This window comes from Anser anser, assembly GCF_964211835.1.
Source record: "Anser anser genome assembly, chromosome: 21".
NCBI lineage: Eukaryota > Metazoa > Chordata > Aves > Anseriformes > Anatidae > Anser > Anser anser.
Genome location: NC_139742.1, coordinates 1,722,073 through 1,740,186, shown reverse-complemented (window position 1 = coordinate 1,740,186; position 18,114 = coordinate 1,722,073). Strand labels below are relative to the sequence as shown.

General features: G+C 39.4%; 1 protein-coding gene across 15 annotated transcripts in view; it reads left to right on the top strand.

The window, feature by feature from the left end:
- Positions 1-18,114, top strand: part of EXD3 (exonuclease 3'-5' domain containing 3) — a 296,493-nt gene that overhangs the window by 18,432 nt on the left and 259,947 nt on the right. The gene's annotated exons all lie outside the window — the stretch shown is intronic.

The following is an 18,114-nucleotide window of genomic DNA, read 5'->3' as shown; positions in this document are numbered from 1 at the left end:
TACGTTCTTCTCTTTCAGAATCTAAGTTATTGAGACCATGAGATGGACCCTTTCTCTAGATATTTCATTGGCTTTCTTTGCCTCCAGACTTCCATGTAGCTCTTTATAATAAATTACTTTTTTTTTTTCTTTTCTCTTTCAAGAGATTTAAGAATCACTGATGGCCATGTCTGTACTTGTGTATTTTAGCATATAGCTTCAGGGACATGCTAAAATTATAATAAATACAGAAGGTTTTTTAAGTACATTGTCGTGTTCATGTATATATTTCAGAAACAGTTAAAAGTTAACCTGAGAAACAAGACACAAGATATCCCTCCTTCCCCTGGGATTGCTGGCTGAATTATTATAGGGTTTGTCTACTGTCAATGAAAATAAGCTTTCTGGTTCATTTTTCTTATCATATAAAAACTTATGCCTGCCATGTTTGCTTTGTCACTGAAAATTTTCACCATATGACCAATGTTTTTTTCTCCACTTAGATTAGCATTGACATAACATGAAAAAATAGAAGATTGGACCAGATATGTATGCATTTCTAGGCAGACTCTGAAATCTTAAGAAACGAGGTAGATGACCTAAGAAGTTTGTTTTTTATGTGAAATTGTTAAATAGGGCAGTAAGAAGGTTGATGGAAGAAAAATGTCATTTGGAACACCCTGATATCAAGTTATAGGTTACATAAAAATGACAAAAGGTTTCAAACCCATGGAGAAAGACTGTGGTGTCTTAAAGCTGAAAATCAAATCAGGAAAATAACTGTGTTATAATAGAATCCCGAAGATTAGGAGTTTTGCAAACTTTCAGATCAGAAAATTATAGACTAATACAAAGTATGTAGCTTTAAAGTAGGAAACACAATAGGAGAAAACTGGCACCCCAGTCCTCTTACACATCACGAACAACACCTTTGGGAAACATCTGGTCAGGGAATCTAGAAAGAGGAAAATACTTTTGACTTTCTCCTGAGAATTGTGCAGAACCTGGTGCAAAATTTTACTACCAGTGGCCCCCTGTAAGTGTGAACACAAGAGTACTTACACATCCTTGCAGAATTAATCCAAACCAAGAATGAGGAAGCTTGTTAAAAAGAAACTGAAAGAAGCAGTGAAAATGGGGAGATGTTTGTAGTAGCGTGAAGATTATTTAAAAACACTATACTGAAGAGCAAATGCCCCAGCCCTATCAAAAGCCAGTTGAGAGAGAGAAAAGCTATGATGTGAAACAGCAGGGAAGAAAAGCTATAGAGTTAGAGGCATCCTTCCAAAAGCTGAAGTCATGACCAAGTGAGGATGATAGAAAAGAACAAACACTTTGGAAGGCCAAATAACAGTTCTTTTCCAAATATTTAGGGAATAGAAAAGTTTGTCTGAAGGTTTGCAAAAACCCTTAAAAACTACATTGTAAAAGAATCACTTGGATAAGGAGGAACAGAAAGAAAGAAATGAGTTTTGTGGCACCTGTGTTCATCATGGTTTCTGCACCAGAACTCAAAATGTTCAAAATTAATCCAGCCAGATCTCAAAATGAACTCTAGAAAATTTAAGAAAGCTGTGACAAATAATGAACTGCGGGAGCCAGATGATGTTACAGCCCAGGAGGGATTCAAGAGAGGAACTGCTGAGTTATAAACACTTGTGTGCAACCTTTCACTTAAAGCATCCTCAACCCTAACAGAGAATAGGTAGGGCTGGTATGATGACAACTTGGAAAAGACTTCCAGGGAGCTTGGGGAACTGCAGACTGAGAAATCTGGCTTTCTGCTGTGCAGAAACATTGAACTAGTAATATAAATTAGAATTATTGGGCATATGATAAACTTTATATGAACATGGAGGAGTCAACGTGTCTTTTTAAAAGGAAGTTGCACTTGACAAATCAAAGGACTTGAAAGGCTCATCAAAAGTCTGAATTAGGATGTTCCAGTACCTGTAATATCCTCGGATTTTCAAACAGTTTCAGACAGGGTGCTTTGCCACAGCTTCTTAAGGCAAGCTTAATGTCTTGGAGTGAGAAAGAATACTCTTTATTTAAATGTTGACTGGTGAGAAAACATGTGGCAGTAATAGTTGTTACAGTGGACGGAGGTTACCATTAGAGTCGCATGGGAGTCTTACAAGACCTGTGCTGTTTAACACTCTTTCTCATTCTGTAACAAAAAGTAGGTACAGCAAATGGAAGTAGGAAGTTCAAAAGAAGCAAAAAGAAATACTTTGCACGATAAATAAAATGCATCAGCTTTTGAAACAATACTCTAGTGCTAATAGTTTGCATGAAAATGTTGGACATGTTCTTGGAAGAATGATCCACAAAGTCTGTTTCATACCAAGGCAGAAGACCTGGCATGTGGAGATCTTAAGGTACACTTTGTTGCAGGCTCAGGAAATGTGTTGGGCCATATATTTGCCCAGTTCTCTTCCTTAGCCATCGACCGCTAACTACTGTGCAAGATGCGATATGTGCTAGATGAAGATACAATCCGAGTTGGTATGTCTTGTCTTTGTACCTTATTCTCTTATCTGAAATAGGCAGGTACAGAATAATCCCTCCTCTCTCATATACTCCTCCTACAAAATAAATGAAGTTTCTTTTTTAAGAAAACAAACTTTTATTTTGTTTTGGTTGGTTTTGTGTAGTACATTGAGTTGCCATGTGTGTAGCATAGTTTATTGTGTTTGTCTAGAAACTTCTTGGACAGAAAATGGAGCTGCTTCTTAAGCATTTCCATATGTGTTCAGCTGTAGTGTTCAGTTATATTCTTCACCTAATGTAACTGGTGAAAATAAACATCTTTAAAACATTATTTTCACATATTGGTAAAGAATTAATAGAAAATGTTCCGGATCTGTGTCTGTCCCTACTGTGGCTCATAAGAAGGCTGTGTCAAGTCCTACTAGGTCTTAAGCAACCTACAGCTTCATCTCTATGAATTTGATGGCGATTTAGTTGATCCCTTTAGGAGACTCGGTTGAATACAATCCTTCTGACATTTGAACACAGCAAAATACTCGAACGTTAGCAAGTTTTCCATTTATAAGTGAGTTGTTTGTTAAAAGTGGAGAGAACAATCCAGACTCTGCCAAGTACATGCTAGGCGTACACAGCCCTGCTGGCCTCAGACATAATGTGTTGTCAATTTTGTTTTTTATTTATGGCAGATTTGCAAAGCTGGTGTGTTGATAGGGACATAAGGGAATGTGCGATATGTCCCATCTGTGTAAACTTAGTTTCCTATATGCTGTGTTACCCAGATGGTATGCTTTATAGGGCTTTTTACTCTCTTTAGGCTGAAGAAGACAAGTTTGAGGAGGTGTTCTATATTAATTTAGCTGCTTGAAAATTTAAGATAGCTTGTTGATGAAGGGATAGGTAGAAGGAAAGAGTGGTCACCTCTGTCTTCTGAATCAGCCCCTGAATCTCCCCAACATTTCCCATTCAGCACGTTGTGTCGGATTCTGCACCTGGGAAGGGGCAACCCTGGCTATACATACAGGCTGGGGGAGAGCTGCTGGAGAGCAGCCCCGCAGAAAGGGTTCGGGGCTTTTCATCGACAGCCAGCTGAACATGAGCCAGCAGTGTGCCTTGGTGGCCAGGAGAGCCACCCGTATCCTGGGGTGCATCTGGCATGGCATTGCTAGCTGGTCAAGGGAAGGGATTACACAGAATCACTGAATGTTAGGGATTGGAAGGGATCTTGAAAGATCATCTAGTCCAATCCCCCTGCCAGAAGGAGAGTACCTAGATCAGGTCACACGGGAACACGTCCAGGCGGGTTTTGAATGTCTCCAGAGAAGGAGACTCCACAACCCCGCTGGGCAGCCTGTTCCAGTGCTCTGTCACCCTCAGGTATTGAAGAGTTGATGCTGGTCCAGGTGCTGTTTGGAGAAAGGAGGAGAAAGATGGATAATGCGTGCTGGATCCCTTAACTGATGGTGACTTACGGCTGGAAACTGAGAGCCTGTTACTCAATAGTCAAAGGGAGCAGGGTGGCAGAAAGAATGAGGATTTAGGTTTATAGCCATGGCCTGTGTTCAATATTTGTAAAAAATGGTAAGAGTGCAAAAGCTGTGTTCTGTGATAGTCCTGAACTTTATTCCATGGTTGGTGTGTAATCATCTAATCAGGAATTTAAGCATTTTGGCACATGCTGTAGGACGTGGATGAAGGAAATCTCTTTTGCAGTAGTTATTCTCTTGTGACAGCCATAGCCGAGGCTGTAAAGGGGAATCCAGGGTTTTTCCTGTGTTTACCAACTGAATGATTTCTCTCAAACTTCTCCTTGCTCAAAGTTATAATTTTTTAGAAATACCATCACAGAAACCCTTTTATCTTGTCTGCAGTGTTTAACGCATAAGTATATAGCCACATCTCTTAGATATGCCTCCAAGAAAATAGCAGAAATTGAAAACTAATCTTGAAAAGCACCTCAGAAGAAATTACTGCTTCTCATGAGCTTGGAGAATATTGGCCGTTAAGAGAGAGAGGGATTTTATGATTGGAAAGGATCATTAGAACAAATTTCCTCTCTTTTATAACATGGTCCACCTGTTTGCATTTCAACTTCTTAAAAAGATATTTAGAACTTGCATACAGACTTTCTTTACGCTTTCAAAAGGCAGAATTCTTGCAGAATCACAGTATCCCTCTGAAAATGTCCCCCACTACCTCTTTGTCCATTGATGCATCTAATAGGGAATTCTGATACTAATTTAAAATCCGTATTATCTTCTTTTAATTTTTATTTCCTCCAGACTTCTCTGATTTGTCAAGATTAGTTTGCTTTTTATTCCTGTATGTCCTTCCTCATGCTAGCAGCAGCTCCTAGTTTGGTGTATTTTGCAGATCTAATAATCATATCTTGGTTTTCAAATCTTTTTTTGACTCAAGTAGTAGCTGTGAGTGATAGGCAATTTCAGCAGTCCCCAGTAGCTTGGTTTTCTCTCCAGCTTGTTGCATTATTACCGCCTGTTTCTTTCTCTTCCATGTTCCAGTGTTTGATCATTGCCTCATTTGCAATGTCTCAGAATTGTAATCGGAAGGGAATTTGCTCACAGCCCTCTCTAGGCTTGAAGCCTCTTAAAGAAATTCAAGTTTCACCTTCTAGCCATTCTTTACTAAGTATTTGCAAATGAGGGTTTTTCTGTGGCTCTCAACATGGCCTAATTGGGGAGATGTTAATGAGAACAGCAAAAACACATCCGGGTATGGAAAATACACGTGTTCTAGAAATGGAGGAAATACTTATGAAGGAATTCTCTAAAGTAATTAAGTCTGCAATTTCCATCAAGGAAATATGCTCCTAAATAAAGGTTCATAAAATTACAGGCTATTTCAAATCTGAAGCACTTTAGTCATATTGTTGGGGTTCTGCAAGTTTGGTATAAAATCCTGTATGTCAGTTCCAGAAGTGCAAGTACCTTATATCATCTAGTTGTGTGCCTAGATTACAATGTGATTTTTTATTATTAGCATTCTGCTGTTTTTTGTTTGTTTGTTTTCAAGCAGGACCCAAAAGAGACTTTCAAATGTTACTCCTCTCCTGTTTGGTGCTTCAGCCCAGGGGAGCTGCCATACCTGGGGGCTGCTCCACAAAGTTCAGTGGTGCTCTGTGACCTGCCTCTCTCTCTATTGCCCCCAGCGAGACCAGCCTCTGTACTTCTGGCTGAAGTGAGGTGAGAAGATTCCTACCTGTCTCTGAAAAGGGACTGAACGTAGACATCTGCTGTGCCCTGCAGAGCTGGTAACCCCAGTATTCAGAGAGTCAGTGGAGAGAAGTTTCTAAGGCACGATTCAGATTATCCTAAAGTGCATCAGCTGAATGATCTCTTAGAAGTGCATCTTTATTTTTACAGCAGGAGTAGCTACAGGAGACATGGTAGACTTAGACGTCCTAAGATTGGTCAGACAACCTGCAGCCTGTATCTCAAGGAAATGCTAGAGGAGAAAGCAAGGTAACACACCCTGCCAAAATGGGAGCCTGACTAAAACCGAACAGAGACATTCCAGTTCAAACATTGCTATTGAGCAATCAATGTGAAATTGTTTTCAGGAGCAAAGTACTTGAGCCTGCTTTACCCTTTTCTTGTTTGTTTTTTTGTCTTGGTTTCCATTTCCTGTATCATTGTTATAGTACTTCACAATGAACTGTTGAGGTTTAACTATGGACAAGCCAAACTTTGTCTGCCGTATGTATAAAGACATTTGCCAGAGCCTCCCCAAGCAACATGGTGTGCAAAGCAAAATATGCTAATTTTTCTCTTGCTGTCTCCCATCTGTGCAACCACAGGGATACAGTTGTACAATCCTGTACAGCAGGAGCTAGACCAGTTCCCTGGTGACTTTGTTGCCCTGAGGAAGGGGTGGAAGACTGGAGTACAACAGGAGACTGAAAATATGAAAATTGCAATCTGTTTCAGCTGACTAAATACGCATTATCTTTTAGTCAAAATTTTGCTGAAACTGCTCAGTAAATGCATATGCTGGATCTGCTTACATGAGCCCAGTGCATTTTTTCAGCTAAAGGAGTCATCCTTCCCCAGTCGCCAGCGAATGTGTCAGTATGACTTGTATGAACTGAACATAACCATCCCGTGAAAACGATGGCTGAAGTTCTCTGTGTTAGTAAAGCTGAGATGTGAAAGGCTTTTAGTTAAGGGCTTTGGACATACCATTGCCAATGGTAATGGAATACAGAGGTGTACAGCGCTGCTCATAAAACTTGATTTATACTCAGTGATCCTCTTATTGACAAAAAGAGGCTGGTTGGTATCCAAGTGCGCTTGAACCACCTGTAGAAGGAAAACATGTTTCATTCTTGTGGAGGATAGATTTGTTCTAGTCCATATTAGCCTGTCCCGGTTCTTCATATAATAGTTTGTGTGAAATGTTGTGTCATGCACAAGCATTAAAATGCAGTCTTATGGAAAAATCATAAATATTTAAACATTTAAAGGAATTTGAAGAGCAAAACCAATGAGAGTAATAGAGTTCCTCCTTCCTTGGTCTCTGAAAGATAAGAAGATTGTTGCATGTCTTACTAAGTCTTTCCCACTGCACTCTGTCTTCTGGAGATACATCCATATATACCAGTGCAGAAACAATAAATCTCCTAAATCCTTCTGTTACTTAATTTAACGTTTGCGGTATAGAGTAAATCCAGGCTAGAAATAAGGTACCTTTTTCCAATATCCACTTTTATTGAATGGAGAGAAAGGAAAGAAAAATGTGTTTTAGTGAACTCTCCCTTTTTAATGCAGAATATTACAAAGATATACGCCTGATCTAATAATGCCCCTAGGCTTGTGATTAATTTCAAGAACTTTTTAACTTTAAGCCTTAGAAGTAAATTTTGCAGATAGATACGAGGTGCTTTGCTGGGACCTTAAGGAAGGTATTAAAAGCAGCAGGGCAAGGAAATTATATGAAGTGTCTGTTTGAGTTTCTTTTTTATGCTCAGTGACAGTTGCACAGGCAATACTTGAAAGTCTGTTTTACACAGTCCAGTTTTCCCAGTCTGCTAAAGTGGAGACCAGCATTTTCCTTTTTCAGTTTGGTACTGCTGAAGATCAACCGAGTATGTTCCTGGAGTAAGGGCTGTCTGTAATTTCTCATTCACACAGGCTTGGAAGCGTTGATGCCCTGCTACTCAGTATTGCTGGGTGCAGTGTGCGGTTGGTAACACAGCATCGTCTCCCTAAAGCTGCAGGGCCTGTTGGAAGCTAACCCGCTTATCGCATTGTCCGCCCCCTTGCCCAGCTCCCTGGAGGGCCCTTGACCAAATAGCTGTGGGAGGTTAAAAGTATATCACTCCCCAAAGTCCTTCCCAGGCATATGCTCTCATTGTTCTTATAATTGGAAAGGATTTAAATGACAATCCATGCTGGTGGCATAGTCACAGCTCTCCTATTCATCTGATATTTATTACCTCCTTTAGGAACAACAGCATTAAATTTAGAGGGTTGTGCACTGTTATGTTCCTCTGTAGAGAGGCTTTGGAATCCTTTTCCGTTGTTTTGGGCAATAGGTTAAAAATAATGGTAAAAAGGTATACAAGGGCTCAACAGCTTTATTTAGCTGAAGCTTTAGTCTATATTCTGCATTTGCTTGAGCAGATGACCTGGAGGTGTTTAGTGACAGGTGGTAAAATAAACAGCCGGTTACTGTGTTACCGTATTGATAGCGGAATTTATCGCATTGTCTCACTAACTAATGCTGAAATGAATGTATGGGAGGGGGTCTGTTAGCTCTTAGAACCTCCACCAGAACTCTTGGCATTCGTGTCTGAGTTCTTTGGAGGTGTATGTAAAGGTAGTGAGCTAAGTGTTCAGGATACTGCAAAGGCAAGTCTTGCCAACGCTTTTGAGAATGATCCATATTCAAATTCTCCTTGATCACAGAAGTGGATTAATTTGCCAAATCCAAACTGTGCATGTTTAATTTATTAAATTGTATGTTTGTGTCCAGTTGTATTTCTAGAACTATAGGAGCAAAACTAAACTACTGTAGTTTTTCTGCTGAAGTAATGGCCAAAAGAAAATAAATGAAGCTTCCCCAAGGTCTTATATTCTTGAAATCTAATCTTTTAGCATTCCTAGAAGATCTATGGAGCAAAACTTTGTTCCTTTGAAAAAGGATCAAATTTAGAAGTCTGTATTTTCTCAGTATTTAACTCTGTATTTTTTTCCCTGTGTTCTTGACTCCTTTTCAGTGATCATGACAGTTCAGTGAGACTGTTGGATTTTGATACCGAGTGTCCCAGCTGTTGGACACCTTAAGTAGATTATGATTAGTGAAATAAAGAACAGGAGTAGGCAGAGATTGTGAACAATCTCTTCCAATACAAGACTTACGGAATTTCAAATTAACAGTAGAAAGGTTTAGGTAAGCAGATGCTTTTTTGTAGATTGTAGGTAACTTATGAAAATTGATGCATGGCAGAGTGTGCTAAAGCTCTTGTGAATTCAAGAAACAACTGAACAAACTAGCAAAAGAAAATTACATCAAAAACTACTACAAACACAACCTCCATTCAGCTTCCCTATGGTGGTAGACTATGCGAAGGAATTATCGCTTCACACCCTCCCCATTTTATAATACTCCCTTGGCATCTGCTGTTGTCCACCTGTGTTAACAGGTCACTGGCTGGATGACTCCTTGCTCTGTTTGTTCTCCCGTCTTCGGAGGGCAGTGAGCACGCTTCTGTCCGATGAACGTCTTCAGTGTCCAGCTGTGCAGTAACCCAGCCAGGGGCTAGCTCAAGGGATAGGTTTGGGAGCATGCCAGTAAAGAGATGACAAAACACAGATCAAATAGATGCTCGAGAATTATCTCTCGTCAAGGAACTCGTGTTAACCGAGGTGTCGTATATTCAGTAAATTACTGTTAAGCTTGCAGGAACCGTCAGGCAGAAGGAGAGGGCCTCGTTACGCATGGTGCTAGTGTAAAGCTGTCCTAGAATGCTGACAGCAGCTTGCAGCCATGAGATGAGAGCTGAATCTCTGAGTCCTGTTTTATCACGTCAGCTGTGCATGTCTCCTGGCTTGACTGCCAAGTTAATCAGCTCTCTCATTTTCCTGTGATGCTGCAAGGAGGGGCTGGTAAATTCAGCACACGAAGGTGTCCCACGAGGGGACAAATCATTGTTACGAGAGGGGAAGGATGTTTTAATTGGGCAGTGTATGTGTTTACAGTGGGCTAGTCCCCTGAATAGACCATTTCTCTGTTTGCTAAGCTCCTCTTTATTTGGATTTTGTGGCCGGTTCCTACTAGTCAACGACGAAAGGGAAGCTTTGGCTTTTTTTTTTTTTTTCCCTCCTGCAGCAGCGTCTGAAATAGCTGCTCTGATTTGGAAGTGCCAATGGTAGATACACAGAGTGCCTGTGACCTGATCAGATGCAGATAGGTGCTCAGATTTTCTCTGTGCTTGTTACTGTTGTGGGAACACTCTGCAGGGAAAAGCTGCTGACACTTCTGCTGTGCTTCAATGAACTGGAATGAACTGGAAAGCATGAGGCAAATACAGAAAAGCAGTTTGGCCAACCAGCCATTTTCAGTGTTTCCATCGCTGCCATCTGTCTTTGGAAGAGAGTCACTCTCCCCCATATGTGTCTTCAAATGTTCTGTTCCTCTGAGTTGTGTTTTTTTTTTTTTCCTTTTAATCAAGTTCAGACCTCTTGTTTTCACCAAAAGCTTTATTCTGTGTCTCAATTTTCTGCTCCTCAGTATCCCTAGTGAATTCTGTCTTACAAAATCTGTGGCCATAAATTGACCCATCATTAATACAAAAATAAAATAACAATGAAGAGGCACTCCCAGATCCCCTTTGGTCTTTGGTGTGGTCTGTCTCAAGACCATACCCCTTCCAGTGAGGGGCTTGGGGCCTGTATGGGACAGTGCTTAATGGTAACACCACAGATTCAGTGGTGAGGTCATGGTCTTCTCTTCACAGAAATCGGATCTGGAAATTGTCTTAGTAACACGTTTAATCCATTTCCTTGCCATTGTCTGATTCTTTCCTGCAGTACATTTGTTGGTGGTATGCCCAGTCTCTCATAAAATACCCACGCAAAAGCGCTTCCACTGTTTCCCTTAGGAATAATTCCCTATATTGATTCTCACTCTTCAAGATTTTTTTCCCAGATACTCAGCCTACCTTTTGCTCTTGCTTAATATCATTGCTGCCTTGCCTGTATGTTGGTGTAGTTCTTGATATTACTTGCCAATTCCTTCCACTCTTGAGGCTTGCACTTCTCAGATCAACTCTCCCAGTGCTGTTGCTGTTCTAAAACTGCTTCAACCTTGGCTCCTAATCCTGTGTTCAAGGGTTTCCTGATCCCTGTTAGTGTTGCTTCAAGTACGTTGTGCAGCAGTATTTCCCTGATAAGGAGATGCCAACATTTCAGAAGATGCGTTACCACATAGGATGGTTGACTCCAGCAGGCAGTTAAGACCTGCTTCTCAAATGCTTCCGCGTCTGCAGACCAGAGCAGACATTTCTGTGAAGTCCACGTGCACATGGTCGTGTTCTGGGAAAACCCTTGGATGCCTTTACGAACTGGGGTGTTCTTGCTTATTCTCATCTGTTTATTTACGGGTATTTTTCTGAAGTACATTTAGTTTACTTTTTGCTCAAACTTCGTTTATTTTTTTTTCATAAGCTTGAGGTTACGCAGGGTTTTTCTGGTTTTATTGACTTCTCCCAAAACATTTGAATAAGGATAATCTGCACAATTTCTTTAGGACATTTACCAGTTGTTCAGAATTATGTAAGAAAAATGGAACCAAACAACAGTATCTTTCCAAAGGAATCTAAATAAATGTTGGCTGTAAGCTTTTGTATAAAGTTCTTGTAGTTACCTACATTTTGCATTTTTTTGAAAAATCAAAGTTAATCCTTCTGAGTAGTCTGCTAAAGTTTATTTATCGCGAACCTGTCTGTGGTTTTCTCATCACTTTAGAAAATGAGTCCTAAATTTATTGAAGCCAGTGGCAAACCTGAGAGTTAAGCTATTGATATTCCGTTTTTCTTAGCATCTGTTTTCTAATGCCAATCTCTTGTTAACACCAAGAATATTTTCCTTTGTGAAAATAAGTGTCGTGTCACAAATTTGATGTTAAAAGTGTCTCAGGATTAAAAAAAGTAATAATACTAGTGTTGAAAGACCTCTGTTGAGCTGACATCAAACAGTAGATTTCTGTTGAAAAATGAAGAAGGTGAATGTGCAGCTCCTTTATTCGTATGTCCTCATTAGGCTGTGTTGTGTCCACAGGTGTGGCAAGAAACAACCAGTGAATGCTAAGACAAAGCATCCCTCCCTTTGTTCTTAGCATGTGAGTTAAAACAATATTGCTTTCAGCAAGAGGAATGCCTCTGTCTGAGCCTTGAGACATGGTGCCATATCTAGCCGCCTATGTAATATTTCTTCCACTGTGCCGGCAAGGTTAAATAGCTAAATAATTTTTGCTTTCAGTTTAGTTTATTTTTACTGGTATATTTTATTTCTGCTTTGTAAGGTAACTTTTCTTAATGAGTGATAACGGTTGAAATTATCTATGTAAGCTGTGTGGCGGATATGAACTGACATTACATTTGATAGTTTATGGAGCTAAAATTTTGATCCTGTAAAACGTCTTGAAAGAACCATGGAAATCCAAGACAGTTTAGTCCGTGTCTTCACTGGAAAAGTGTGTGGTGGGGGTGCTTGTCACCTGGGAACTCTTGCTCAGCAGTTGCTCTCTGTATGGGAGGAAAGTCACAGGTCCATATGATCACAAGTGAACGAGGTTAGCACTCTTTTCTCTTCCGAGGGTCACCTTGCCTGGGTTGATGTGTAGGAAAGCTGCCAATGGTTTGTACTCCCTGGGTTTGTACTCACAGGAGAGCTAATGCAGGCTTGCTCACTGAAAATACACATTTTTTGGAAGGCAGTGCAAAGCCTGTGTCATGTAAGTGACTTTGAAGTTCCAATTCGAAAAGAGTGATGCAACGTTCCTGAATGTTTCAGTGCCAGATTTTCAAAAGCTCTCAGCAGCCAGCAAGTACCATTGTTCTCAGTGGGAGGTGCTGGCAGGGTGCGCTTCAGAAGATGAGGCGCTAGCAGTGCCTCAGTGCCCTGCACCCCCAGAATGCCAGGCAAAGGAAGGTGCGCGATGCTGTTCCCGGTTTGCAGATGAGAAATGGGCCTTGAGGGTCTTCCCCCAAGTTAATGAACCGAACCAGATACAGAAATAACTGCAGATTATCAACAGCACAGTTGTTAAAATATTACTTTAAAAGGATGAACTAATGAACTGTGATGACTGTGATCCTGATTACAGTCAGATTAATGACACTGCTGATTGCCATAGGAACTAACTTGCAGCATTTGCTCTAAGTGTAAGATAAGTTGCTCTAAGTTACAAGTCTGTAAATACAGGAGTTTTGAGTAAACTAAACTATTAATTTATTTTAGTGGTGTTTTCTTTGCAGGAATCCTAGCTGTGCAAGGACAACATTACCTGTCCCTTGCTTACAGGTACTTGTGTTGTCTGTGGAAGTCTCAAATACTGATGACATGCAGCCTTTAGGAAAGGGAACGTTTCTCATTCGAAGCTGTGTGACTCCCACTAGTCTACGTGTAGTCGGAATTAGATTTTGTGTTGTGAAGGGAGAATCAGGCTGATTCCTGACTCTGTTTCTGCTTGGCCATAAAGGTAGAAAGGGAATTAATATGAATATGAATCTAATCTTAATCTCCATTTAAGATGGTCCTAAAAACGACTTTTTTTTTCTGTCTGTGATTTGGCTTATGTAGTTGTCACATCACTACCAATGCAGATGCCATACAAAACAGAAAAAAGGTTATCCTTTTTTTTTTTTGCCTTTCACATACCCTCTCTTTCTGAAAACAGTAATAACAGCTACTGTTCGTTCCCAGTGGAAGAAGTTGTGTTGAAACTTTGCAAATACTGTCAATACATTTTTAAAACCCTGTACTTGATTGCAAGATAATACTATTTACTGGACGACTAGGACAATTTGCAGTCGTACACATGTAGGATGCATCTAATTTGTTCTATACTTATTCTGTCAAACAAGTGAAAGTTGACATGTGCATGACAGTAAAATTCTGAGCTGGAGCTTGAGTAAATATTCCAAAATTGACATGAAAATTGTGTAGGTTGGTGAGAATAAATGGTACGATTTGGGAGTAACTGGGTAACTTTTAGATGAAGTTGTGATCGGATTTCAATACATTGTAAAGTTTCTGTAATACTCCTAAGCATGTTTTTGTAACTATTTTACTAGGATTATCATTTTTTTACTCACTGGGCACAGTGATAATCTAATATTGGTATTTTTGGAAAGGCATTATATGTGCAATTATTCCCAAGTCTGGAAATAGTTTTTAATAATGATCCTGGAGTGAGGTTCTTAAAGAAAAAAAAAATGTCAGTTGCATGCAATATTCCTAGAGGCTGGAAAAATGAGTCGGTATAGTTTTTAGTAAAAGTCCGTGAGTAAGATCCAGAAAAGTCCATTCCTGGCTGAAACATTCATGTTAACCAAAGGATTTCCAAAGAATGCTCTTGGAAGTCATTTCAGGATACGTTAAGCATCGTAGCCTGGAAGGGGTCTACATGCATGTGGTTTTTAGCAGGGGCAAAAATCCTGGATTCTCTGAGCTCATGCAGAATAGAACATAATGTTCTCTTTAGAGGAAGGCCACTTAGAGAACAGCTGCTTCACAGCATTGCAATGTTTAGTGAGCATGCTGTGCATCTGGAAATAGATTTTTTTTTTCTTTAATATTAAGCTGCGGTCTAAATGCATTCACCTCGGTGTTGTACAGTCTTGTACTTACAGTTGGGGTAAAGAGGCAGCACAAAAACTACACTGTAGGAGACAAGCAGCTTACCACCTTTTCACAACTTCCTTTCGTTTAGAATGAGTGTTTGCTTTGAATCCTCATCCTTCTTTGGAATGGGATGTGGGTTATCGGTGAGTGGGCACTGTCACTTGTCAGGCCTGGTGTGAGATCCTGTCCTGCCACAAGTCTTGTGACAAGCCCCTTCCTCCGCCCTTTCTGCATGTGTGTGGCAATATCTGCTGGTACTAATGAGCTTTGTGTTCTTTTGGAGGTTTTATTTGACCATTCAGCTCAAGTTGTATGTGAATTTAGGAAGAAACTGTGTGAGCATGTGTTCACCAGTGTTACAGGCTCTTCTGGAGGAGGGAGGCTATCTAGAAGCTCAGACTGTATCAAAGAAGATTCCTTGGACTTTTTTCTGTAATATATTTAAAAACAAAACCAAAAAACTTTTAAACTTTCAGCTACAAAATTTGCCTTAATTTATGAAACTAAGGTTGGCTGTCTGGTTTAAACTCAGGGATTTTTTAGGTTGGCAGTAAAATTTTCCCATTGATAATTGACTATTTCCTCTTCTTAATTAGCATAACAATTCTTTCTGTAGTCAAATCACCTTGATACCTTCACGTACTGCCCAAATTTCTTGGTTTAATCTGTTCATCTCTTAATCTGTGCATCTCTAAGGACCCTGCATGATTTGCTGAGGAGAAGGAGTGCAAGACAACATCCCGTTGACTAACGGTAATGGTTTGTTAACCTTGCTTTTTCTTGAAATGGAGATCAAATGCTATGCAGAGAAGCATTTATTTACCCTTGGATGTTCATATAAGTGTTAGTGGGACTGAATTAATGGCGATGAATAAACAGGTCTGTAATAAGCCAAGTGAATGAAAGATTCACGAATATTTTGCTGATGCTACATGCCTATTTTCCAAGGACTTTATTTGTTTATTAGAAACACACAAGTAATCTGTTACTCTAGGCCAATACAACAACTGTTGTATTAGTTTGACTTTTGTATGCATTTATAAATGTGAAAAATTATAATAGATTTCCACATTGGTTTTGAGGCTGATCAGGGCAATAACATAACACCATCTCATCGCTGCAGAAACAAGTCTTAAAGAATACTTGAATTTGCCATTGGAAATTTGTCTACTGAATATTTCTCCAAGCTTTCAGGATTTTTTTATTTGAAATAATGTCTGAGTAGGTATAATGCTGGCCTGATGCAATAGAAAACTGTGACAATTCATGCTGTCTTGCTAGATAATATGAAAATCAGCCTTCTAAGATTGTTTACACACTTTGTCAGATGCAAAGTTTTTTGTTATACGCAACAAAAAACGAACAAGCACAGACTATCTAATTGTTAACAGAAGTTAAATTTCAAGTTTTACATTTGTTGTACGTGGTCCTTCTTACCAAAGGGTTAGTGAAAGGATAAGTCACCACATAATTTCATTCTTTGCCTGTTGCTAAAGCTTTTTATTCTTATTTTTCAGTAACCTGGCTTGTTTTTTTTTCCCCATCGCTATCACAGGGGTAGACACCAGTAGAAGCTTCTGCCTCTGACAGCATTATTAATACAAATGCAGAGTGTATCTGTATCCACAGGTGGGCTTCCTGAGACATGATCTCATGGTTTGTTGGGACCTGAGCTAGTACAGAACACAGTTTCCCAAAACTGTACTTCCAACTTTGTTGCTTTAAATGTAATCCAGGTTGCTTAGGCACTTTGTATTTCTTTAAAATGTCCCTACTGGTTAGACTTTTTCTTTTGTTCTGGAGATTGCTGATGCAATCCTTACAGGCATAATTAATGATTATTTGCTGTTGTTAATTCTGGTCAGCAAGCAAGGAGGGAGTAACAGTGATCGTTTTGCTCATGGTGATCCTTTGGGGGCATGTTTGATGCTGGCTTTCAGTTTCTGTTTTTCCTGGCTTTTCTTTGATTTTTCTGTTCTTATCCATTTATTGACATTGACATCAAGTGGGTTCTTAGTCATGATTTAGCATACTACTCTGCCATTGTTTTGTTGGAGAGAATGGCTTTTTAGTTCAAACTCTGTCCTGAAAAATCTTATAGTTATTTTACGTATTGTTTTTGTTTTGGTGAATTTTGCCCACATACCTGTGTGATGCCAGCTGTGTGGAGCTGTTTTGCATCTTCACTGACATAATTGAATTTAATCATGTGCAGTTCGCTAAATGCTGTCATGTGATAAAATACCATGGCAAAACTTGGCATGAACCATGAGAAGCTTTTAGCGGGCAGAATAATTGCACTAACATTTGCTCTGAAGTACACTAGAAATTAATTTAACACACCATTGCTAGCAAAGTGCATAGGATGACAAAAATACTCTGAATTGCCAACTAAATCTGATTTGCTCTTGAAAATTCTTAACTCTTGCACTTTCTTCCTTAGCACTCTAAAAATACATCTGTTCAAACAGGTAATCAAAGTTAAGATAAACTGCTAGAAAGTGTACATCGCTTCAGGTAGAATGTAACAATTGACCGTGTACTTCACTATTCAAACAGTATATAGAATTATTATATTTTGTCACCTTGTATTTATTAAATGTATATGTAATTGTTTCTGGGTTAGAACATAATCATGAAATTTCAGTTAGGTACAATTATGCTAGAACTAAAAATCTACTGTAGAGAGGAAGGTGATAAACTAAGTTTGGGAGGAATTACTGAAAGTGTGTCAGTGCGCTAAGTAAATAATCTTTGAAAGATTGGAGAAGTGGCCTAAAAAGAGTAGTTCAGCTATGGTAAGCAAAAGGCTCAACATTAAAGCAAGAATTCCAGTGAGTTCAGCCTGGGAGACAAGTGACAAGGCAGCAGTTGTATAAACTCCATTGCCTTATGTTTTTTGTTTTGTTTTTAATTAAAATAAAGTAGGTATTGATTGCGTGATCCTTGGAACAGTTTTTATATTCAACTTCTTTAGTACAAACATTTTCCTAAGTGGTATAGTAATAGATGCAACGTTAAACAAAATTTCTTCATATTTTTATAGGCTGAGTTGAACAACAGCATTCAAGATGTGCCTGGACATGGTGCTACGAGATATGATTTAATAGCTTAGTGGATAGTATTGGTGATAGGAAGACAGTTGGACTAGATTATAGGTCCTTTCCAACCTTGTGTTTCTATGATTCTGTGATTGTGTCTACACAGTGATCTACTGTAGCTCTCAATGTCCTGGATGGAGGGAACAGACCCATGCAGGTGTCTTTAAAACGTGAAATAATCTTGTTATGCCAGTGAGTCATGGTAAGACCTCTACCTGGAGTATTGTACCCAGGTTGGGATGTTGCATTTGAGGAAAGCTGTGTTCTACTAAGGGGAAAGAGCAGTAAGCTGTTTTTCCTGTGCATTTTGAACAGAAATAATGAAACACAGGAATTTAGTGCCTTGGTGAGTTGTCAAGTCTCCAGATTTGAAAGGCTTTAAGACTGGATTAGACAAGTATCTGAAAATGGACGAACTACAGTTGATTCTGCCTTAAGGCATAAGAGCTAGACTAGATGAACTCTTAAGGGCTCTTCCAGCTCTGTTCTCTGATTCCCTAGTATAGCTAAATGTTTTCATAGCATTCATTATTGTCATCACAAGCACAACTAACTGAGAATGTACCACTGCAGCAATGTTGTCAGGCAAATTAAGTGACATTTTATATATAAAGTACAAACTCATTGCCAAGAATTTTCCAACCTTTTCCAGCATGAAAATTTAAAGAAGCTAGAGC